The sequence below is a fragment of the Bubalus kerabau genome, chromosome 4 (genome assembly GCF_029407905.1).
Source record: "Bubalus kerabau isolate K-KA32 ecotype Philippines breed swamp buffalo chromosome 4, PCC_UOA_SB_1v2, whole genome shotgun sequence".
Lineage (NCBI taxonomy): Eukaryota > Metazoa > Chordata > Mammalia > Artiodactyla > Bovidae > Bubalus > Bubalus kerabau.
Window position 1 is genome coordinate 173548773 of NC_073627.1, and position 8582 is coordinate 173557354.

At 46.4% G+C, this 8582-nt stretch overlaps 1 long non-coding RNA gene across 1 annotated transcript; it reads left to right on the plus strand.

Moving 5' to 3' along the window:
- The first annotated feature begins 2396 nt into the window (after positions 1-2396).
- On the plus strand, positions 2397-8571 carry LOC129650691 (uncharacterized). The gene is made up of 3 exons (XR_008713934.1): positions 2397-2879; positions 3898-3934; positions 7546-8571. It is a non-coding gene; the product is annotated as an uncharacterized LOC129650691 (long non-coding RNA).
- The last annotated feature ends 11 nt before the right edge of the window (positions 8572-8582 follow it).

Consider the following 8582-nt stretch of genomic DNA (forward strand, 5'->3'; position numbering starts at 1 on the left):
AGATGATAATAAGTTTCCTTTTTTCTTAAACCACATAGAATCTGTCATTGTAACTAAACAATTCCAGCCACTATCGGTTTTTTCCCTAGGCAACCACCACCCGGCACACGTCTAAATGCTTCCCTTCCCCACCCCTTCTCAGCACCGGCTATCGACATCCCCATCTTCCATCTAGGAATGCAAATTTCAGAAACGAATGGTGCCAAGGGCACATCGGACAGGAGCGGGGCCAAGTCTGATAATGAATTCCCATGTACTCTGTGAGCCATTTGGTGGTTATTCAAAAACCCATTCAATGTTTTTCTCCAGTGATGATAAGTACACTGTTCTTGGTATTGTGTCTGTCACCAGCTGAATGATAGTGATATTTCCACTTAGGATCTTAGTAGACTCATGGCTCTGAAAATGATGTTTCTCAGAGGAGACTGGCAGCGCAACAGATGTGTGTGAGCAGAATGCCCCCAGCCCCACCCAGCTGAGCCGCTGGCTGCCCGAGATTCGCTGCCCTCTGATTCCCTGAGGTCTGGACCCTATTATTTTCAGAGATTCCTGGCTTCAGAAGGCTTTTTCTTTCCCTTTGAAATGGGGGCTGCCTCCTGAAATTGGTGTCTCCCATGTGGGCAGTATGCAGCTGGGAAGGAAGTGGCTAGCAGTGCAATGGGGGACTTTCCTTGTAGCCCAGTGGCTAAGACTCCACGGCCCCAATGCAGAGGGCCTAGGTTCAATTCCTGATCAGGGAACTAAGATCCCACGTGCCACAACTAAGAATTTGCATGCCTGAACAAAGATGGGAGATCCCATATGCTGCAACTAAGACCTGGTGTAGCCAATAAGTAAAGAAATCCAGTATTCTTGTCCGAAAAATACCATGGACTGAAGAGCCTGATGGGCTACAGTCCAAATGGTCACAGAGTCCAACACAACTGAGCGACTAAGCGCACACATGCGCGCGCGCACACACACACACACAAATATTAAGCAACATGATGGGTTGGCTCAGATCTTGGATCTCTACACCTGCTGCTTCAGAATTTCCTGGGGAGCTTTCTGAAAGTGCCTCTTCCAGTCCCCATTCCCTTCAAGATTCTTAGTCAGTAGGTCTGGGAGCTAACTTGATATTTATCAGGGTGTCTGATTCTAAAGGGCAGCCTTGATGCAGAATCATAGGTATGAGATGTCCAGAGGCAAGCGTTCCTCTGTTCCCTCTTTGGGGGGGCCCTCTTCTTCCAGCCTTTAAGGTCCCTCATGGGAACCCTCCCAGAGTAACTTTTGTGGGATCAGATGGTGTAGGGAGCAATAGTAGAGACCACTGATGTAGTGCAACCCTATAACTTCCAAATAAGAACCAGAAAGGCCAAATGAATTTCCCAAGATCACACAGCAAGTCTACAGGTTAACCAGGGTACAAACCAGGGAGACTGAACATAGGAAGCTCTCCTGGGCCTGGTTTCCCACACTGAATTATGGATGGGGTGATATCCCCTGATTGGGCTTCCCAGGTGTTTCAGAGGTTAAAGAATCTACCTGCCAATGCAGGAGATGCAGGAGATGTGGGTTTGATCCCTGGGTCTGGAAGATCCCCTGGAGGAAGAAATGGCAACCCACTCCAGTATTCTTGCCAGGATAATCCCATGGACAGAGGAACGTGGCGGGTTACAGTCCATGGAGTCACAAAGAGTTGGACACCACTGAGCAACTGAGCACACAGATATGCTATCCTCTGATTAGCACACTCAGCCTCCAATGCAGACTCAGCAGCCTTTTTCTCCATCCTCATAAGTAAGAGGAAGCTGCCCACTGAGGCAGGCGGGGAGAGGGGCTTCTCTCAGTTCCTCACTCCCAAGCACAAGCTTTGGGCTCTTCAGAAGCTGCTTGGAATTTAACATGCATCTCACCAGCATCTATAAATAAACTTTCCTTTCCTCCAGCCTGGGGTGGCTCTGTATGGTGGATATGCCCCTCTACCTCCATCCCTCCTCCTTTCTTAAGCTGCTACCCCTGCTGCTGCTAAGTCGCTTCAGTCATGTCCAACTCTGTGCGACCCCATAGATGGCAGCCCACCAGGCTCCCCCTTCCCTGGGATTCTCCAGGCAAGAACACTGGAGTGGGTTGCCATTTCCTTCTCCAATGCATGCAAGTGAAAAGTGAAAGTGAAGTCGCTCAGTGGTGTCCGACCCTCAGCGACCCCATGGAGTGCAGCCCACCAGGCTCCTCCATCCATGGGATTTTCCAAGCAAGAGTACTGGAGTGGGATGCCATTGCCTTCTCCGAAGCTGCTACCCCGAGTACTCCATAAAGCCACACAACCACTTAGAATTGGCTCTTTCCAGGCCATAGTGTCAGCAAGCATGAGTGATGGAGCCCACAGACCATTGTTCAGAGGAGTGAGAGAGTCATTTCCTAGGCAGGTTGATAGGGAGTCTAGGGGTCCCCAAGGAGAGAGGGGGTCTGGAATTCTCAAGGAGGAAGAAAGGACAAACTTTTTTTCTTTCTCCACATTCCTTAGGATTATATAACAATAATATATCCTGCCTAAGGACAGTCTCTGGATCAAACCTTCTGGCTAATTCTGTTATCTTAAAATGTAAATTATGGGAGGTCCTTACAACCTCCAGACATTCTTTGGAGTATATAACTTCATTGTTAACACTAGCAAGTGGGTACTCTTTCTGCCCCCTTCTGATGCCTATGTCAGAAGCTTTCTCTATCTCCTTTATACTTTAATAAAACTTTATTACACAAAAGCTCTGAGCGATCAAGCCTCGTCTCTGGCCCCGGATTGAATTCTTCTCCTCCGGGGGCCAAGAATCCCCGTGTATTTGCATGATTCAACTACAACCTTTCATCTTGGGGGCTCGTCCGGGATCCTTCAGGACAAGGTAAGGATGCTTGGAGCTTTAGTTCTTTGTTCTCTTAGCGAACACATTTTCTGCTGTGCTTTACTAACTCTACCGTGTGCTTGTGTGAATGAATGGCATGCCCTGCGTGAAGCAAGTAAGGAGCCCTGCTCTGCAGTTCCACGGTGATCTCATATGGCTTATGGCAGAAACCTGTCGGGGGGTTATACCGACCTGCCAATGCCAAGAGGCACCCAATGTCTCCTTCGGGAACTGACCAGAAATGGGCAAAACATGTGGACCGAACTCTCCTTTCTCGGTCAAACTTTTCGGTCTCTTTGACCATTTCATAACTCCTTGAGAATTAGAAGAACTAACCTAATCTATCGGATCACAGACTTTCAAGGCACTTGTGATCTATACTGTTACTGCATACTGTGGCTTAGGTCCCAAACTTGGATTGGTAGTCAAGAAAGCGCCTAGCCTCGCTAGGAATCGAAAGTTCGGAAGCTAGATGGAGCTCTAGCTCCCAGAGTATCTCTGAGGTTAAAGGTTACTCAGATTGGGACTGCGATGGGTTTTTTTTCTTTGGGAATGCCGGCTCTTAGTCGATCAGAGGAGGCTGTTATACTGGTGTGGTGATGCTTGGAAAGAACATCTCAGTTTTATGTTCGTGTTGGTCTTATTGTAGTCAGGAAATACTCAGGGTCGTGCACAGGCACTCAGGTGACGAATGTTTCCCACAGTGGTCTTAGCTTGGGAGGCATTCCAGAAGGTTACTCTGATTCACCCCGGGGGACATCAGAGGCAAGCAAGGTTAAAGGTGAAGAGCTGGACGTTAAGTAGGGATGCTATCAAGTCTACCCCTGGTACATCTCCACCCCATCTCGGTGGTAGAACCGGGAGGGATGAGTATGGTGCCTGCGTCGGTAAGGGACAGACTAAGTCCGACCAGGAAGGAGAAGCTTTTGGTGTAACGTTTGTCTACACCCCCATCTAGAGCAGGGACGGACGCCTCCGGTAGAAAAATGGCACTGGTCGCTTTTTTTCTCTCTTACAGATGGGAGCTAACAATTCCAGCCTCATTCCTTTGAACTGTATCCTGAAAAACTGGGATAGATTTGATCCCCAGGGCTTAAAGAAGACACACCTGGTCTTCCTATGTGATACTGCATGGCCACAGTATCCATTGGAAGACGGCGAACGGTGGCCAGTTGGAGGGTCTCTTAAGTATAATACTGTTCTACAATTAGACCGGTTCTGTAAGGAACAAGGGAAATGGGTAGAAGTAGCATATGTGTTGCCCTTTTTCTCTCTGTGAAATATGCCAAACTTATGTCCTAAGGGTATAGATTTGGGCGTGAAACCTTCAGCTCCCTCCTGTCCTCTGCCCCCGTACTGGGGACTCCAAACTGGGATTCAAACTGCCCACATGGAGGTCCAAACAACTCCTGTCTCAGTACGACCTCAGACTACTCTGATTTCAGTTGAAACTCAGACCATCGAAGTAAGAGATGAGATGGAGGACAGGAGACAAAGAGAAGAGGAAAAACAGGTTTCTCCAATCTATCCCTGGGATCATATGCACAGAGCAGCCAGAGAGACTGAGGAACAGCCACACAAGCTGTTGCCTCTTTATGAAACACCCACCGGGAGAAATAATCAGTCTGTGAGAGTTAATAAGCCTTTTTCTTATCAAGAAATACAAAGAATCAAGGAGGATCTGGGAGACTATTTAGAGGACCCAGAAAAATATATTAGAGCTTTTAAAGGTGTTACTCTGCTTTATGACCTCACTTGGAAGGATGTGATGTATATCTTGGGACAAACGCTGACTCCCCAGTCAAAGACTCGAGTTTTGGGAAAAGCGGTTGCTTATGGAGATGAATGGCTTGGTAATGAATCAGTAGGGAAGAGGGAGAACGAGATAGCGGCCCTCCCCACTGGGAATCAGGCGGTCCCAACTATAGAACCAGACTGGGACTACAACACAGCTAAAGAAAGACTGGATCAGAGTCATTTTGTTAGATGTATTCTTGAAGGGTTTAGGCAGGTGCGTTCTAAAGCCTTTAAACTATGGCAAATTGGCAGACATAGAACAGGAGGAGAAGGAAGCTCCTGGTAAATTCCTAGATAGACTGAGAGAAGGCCTTCGCAGATTCACTGAGATTGATCCCAAAAGTGAAGAGGGAAAAGTGATCTTAAAGGATAGTTTCTCACTCAGTCGGCTCCAGATACCCGCCGTAAGCTATTAAAACAGGCGTATGGACCAAATCAGTCTTTAGATACTCTGTTACAACTGGCTCAGACAGTGTATTATGGTAGGGAATATGAGGAAAAGGAAGAAAGGCAAAAAAAGACAAAGGAAAAGGGGGAAGCCTTCGCCATGGCTATGAAAAACGTTCTTAAACAGCCTGAGAAAAATGCCCAGAGGGGCCCAGGTGAAAAGGGATGGGCTTGCTATTAATGTGGAAAGGAGGGGCACCTCAAGCGGGATTGCCCTCAGGCATCTAAGCCACCGCCCACCCCCCCCCACCACCCCCGTTCCATGTCCGGTCTGCAAAGGACTACACTGGAAGAGAGACTGCCCCCAGAGGTGCAGGTCTCCGGGGTTGGACTCTCAAGACAATCAGGACTGAAGGTGCCCGGGGGTCCCCACACAGGCTCCCGTCCTAATTACACCTGAGGAACCCCGGGTATTAATAATCGTGGGGGGCCAATCCGTCGATTTCCTTTTAGATACTGGGGCAACTTATTCTGTGCTTACTGAAGCCCCTGGCCCACTTTCTTCCCGATCCACTTCCGTAATGGGACTGTCTGGACGAGCCAAAAGATATTATTTCAGTTATTCTTTATCTTGCAACTGGGATTCTGTGCTGTTTTCACACGAGTTTCTGATCATGCCAGAATCTCCCTCACCCCTTTTGGGAAGGGATATCCTGAGCAAGGTCCATGCCTCTGTTTTCATGAATATGGAGCCCTTCCTTTCTCTCCCTTTAGTTGAACAAAATGTAAATCCTAGAGTATGGGCGGATGGAAAATCTGTAGGTCGAGCACAAAATGCTATTCCTGTAGTTGTTAACCTCAAAGACCCACACGTATTTGCACATAAGAAGCAGTATCCACTGAAACCTGAAGTTAAAGAAGGGTTAAAACCTATCATGGAAAATTTAAAGGAGCAGGGACTATTAATTCCCTGTAACAGTCCTTGCAACACTCCTATTTTGGGTATAAAGAAATCAAATGGTAAATGGAGACTAGTTCAAGATTTACGAATAATAAATGAGGCTGTAGTTCCTTTACACCCCGTGGTGCCTAATCCTTATACTCTACTGTCCGAAATTCCTGAAAGGGCCAAATATTTCTCAGTAATTGATTTAAAGGATGCCTTCTATTCAGTGCCTTTGGCGGAAGAAAGTCAATTTCTATTTGCCTTTGAAGACCCTACGCAGCCAGCTTCTCAGTTAACCTGGACAGTTTTGCCCCAGGGATTTCATGACAGTCCTCACTTATTCGGACAAAGTTTGTCACGGGATCTACAAAACTTTAATAGCTCTGAAGCAGTGGTGATACAATATGTAGATGATATTTTGCTCTGTGCTGAGACAGAGGAAGCTTGTTCGCAAGCCTCAGAAAATTTCTTAAACTTTCTGGCAGACTGTGGTTACAAGACATCAAGAGAAAAGGCTCAGTTTTGTCAACAATCGGTTAGATATCTGGGCCTAATCATATCAGAAGAGACTAGGGCCATAGGCCCTGAGAGAATTAAACCTATACTAAATCACCCCCTACCTATGACTTTAAGACAATTGAGAGGATTTTTGGGAATCACAGGATACTGTCGCATTTGGATTCCAGGTTATGGGGAACTTGCCCGGCCTTTATATAAACTTATAGCTGAAACTCAGCAGGCCCAAACCGACAAACTGGTTTGGTCTCCAGAAACTCAAAAGGCTTTTAAGATTCTTCAGACTGCTCTCCTGCAAGCTCCAGCTCTGACCTTGCCCACAGGGTCAGGATTTAATTTGTTTGTCACTGAAAGAAAAGGTGTGGCTTTGGGAGTTTTGACACAACCCCGAAGGCCTCACCAACCTGTTGCTTATCTAAGCAGAGAATTAGACGTAGTTTCACGTGGGTGGCCCCACTGCCTAAGAGTAATTGGGGCAGCGGCTTTATTAGCACCCGAAGCTTTAAAAATAATTAATGGACGAAACCTTACTGTACTGACTTCTCATGATGTGAGTGGAATCTTAAATTCTAAGGTTAATATTTGGATGACAGACAGTAGGCTTCTTAAGTATCAGTCATTGTTGTTAGAAGGACCAGAGACTAAGCTCAAAGTTTGTGGAAATTTAAATCCTGCCATTTTCCTTCCTGAGAAGGAAAATGAAACACCTGATCACGCTTGTTCTCAATTCCTAACTTTAAACTATGCAGCTCGGGAGGATCTAAAGGATACCCCATTAGACAATCCTAACATGGAAATATTTACAGATGGCAGTTCTTTTGTTCAGGATGGAAAGCATAAAGCAGGTTACGCCATGGTGACTGCTGAACAGGTTTTGGAAGCAAAATCTCTCCCCCAGGGAACCAGTGCTCTGTTAGCGGAGCTTGTGGCTCTGACTCGAGCTCTAGAGTTAAACAAAGGGCAGGGGATAGGCCTGATAATCTATGTGAGTCTACTTCTGCTGACTCCAAATATCCTGAGTCTGCCGTTGGATCCTCAAGACAATGTCTTCCTGTCCTGGGCTCACTCCTATGCTACATTCCACAATCGGTCTAACTGCTGGGTCTGCGGAGCGCTCCTCTCTTCATCAGTGGAAGGCTTCCCGTGGTGGACATCCCCACTTCAAGGAAAAGACTTTCTCCAAGTCTGTGAATACCTTCGACAACAATCACATGCAATGCCTCTTCTTCATCTGATGACATCTACCAACCCTAAAATGGACTGGTGCAGCACTTTGCACTTTAACTAAGGACATGATGTGACTTTTAATTTTGATTCTGAATGTTGTGTTTTTGCTGTTTGCCCTCTGCATCTGTAATTGTATAACTGGATTTGTTTCTAGCCGCATGAAAGCTTTTAAGTTACAAATGGTTGCTCAAACTCCTGCTACTGCTGTAGCTTCCTCCAGCTACTATTTGGGGCCCCTGGATCAGATATCCTCAATATGAGGATTAAGAGAATATGTTGCCTCACCAATTTAGGGACAATGCCCCTTGTCAGCTCGGAAGCAGTTATGGAACGAGAACGACACCCCTTTTCCCTAGGCAACATAATTCTCCTAAAAGAAAAGGGGGGAATGAGAGAGTCATTTCCTAGGCAGGTTGATAGGGAGTCTAGTGGTCCCCAAGGAGAGAGGGGGTCTGGAATTCTCAAGGAGGAAGAAAGGACAAACTTTTTTTCTTTCTCCACATTCCTTAGGATTATATAACAATAATGTATCCTGCCTAAGGACAGTCTCTGGATCAAACCTTCTGGCTAATTCTGTTATCTTAAAATGTAAATTATGGGAGGTCCTTACAACCTCCAGACATTCTTTGGAGTATATAACTTCATTGTTAACACTAGCAAGTGGGTACTCTTTCTGCCCCCTTCTGATGCCTATGTCAGAAGCTTTCTCTATCTCCTTTATACTTTAATAAAACTTTATTACACAAAAGCTCTGAGCGATCAAGCCTCGTCTCTGGCCCCGGATTGAATTCTTCTCCTCCGGGGGCCAAGAATCCCCGTGTATTTGCGTG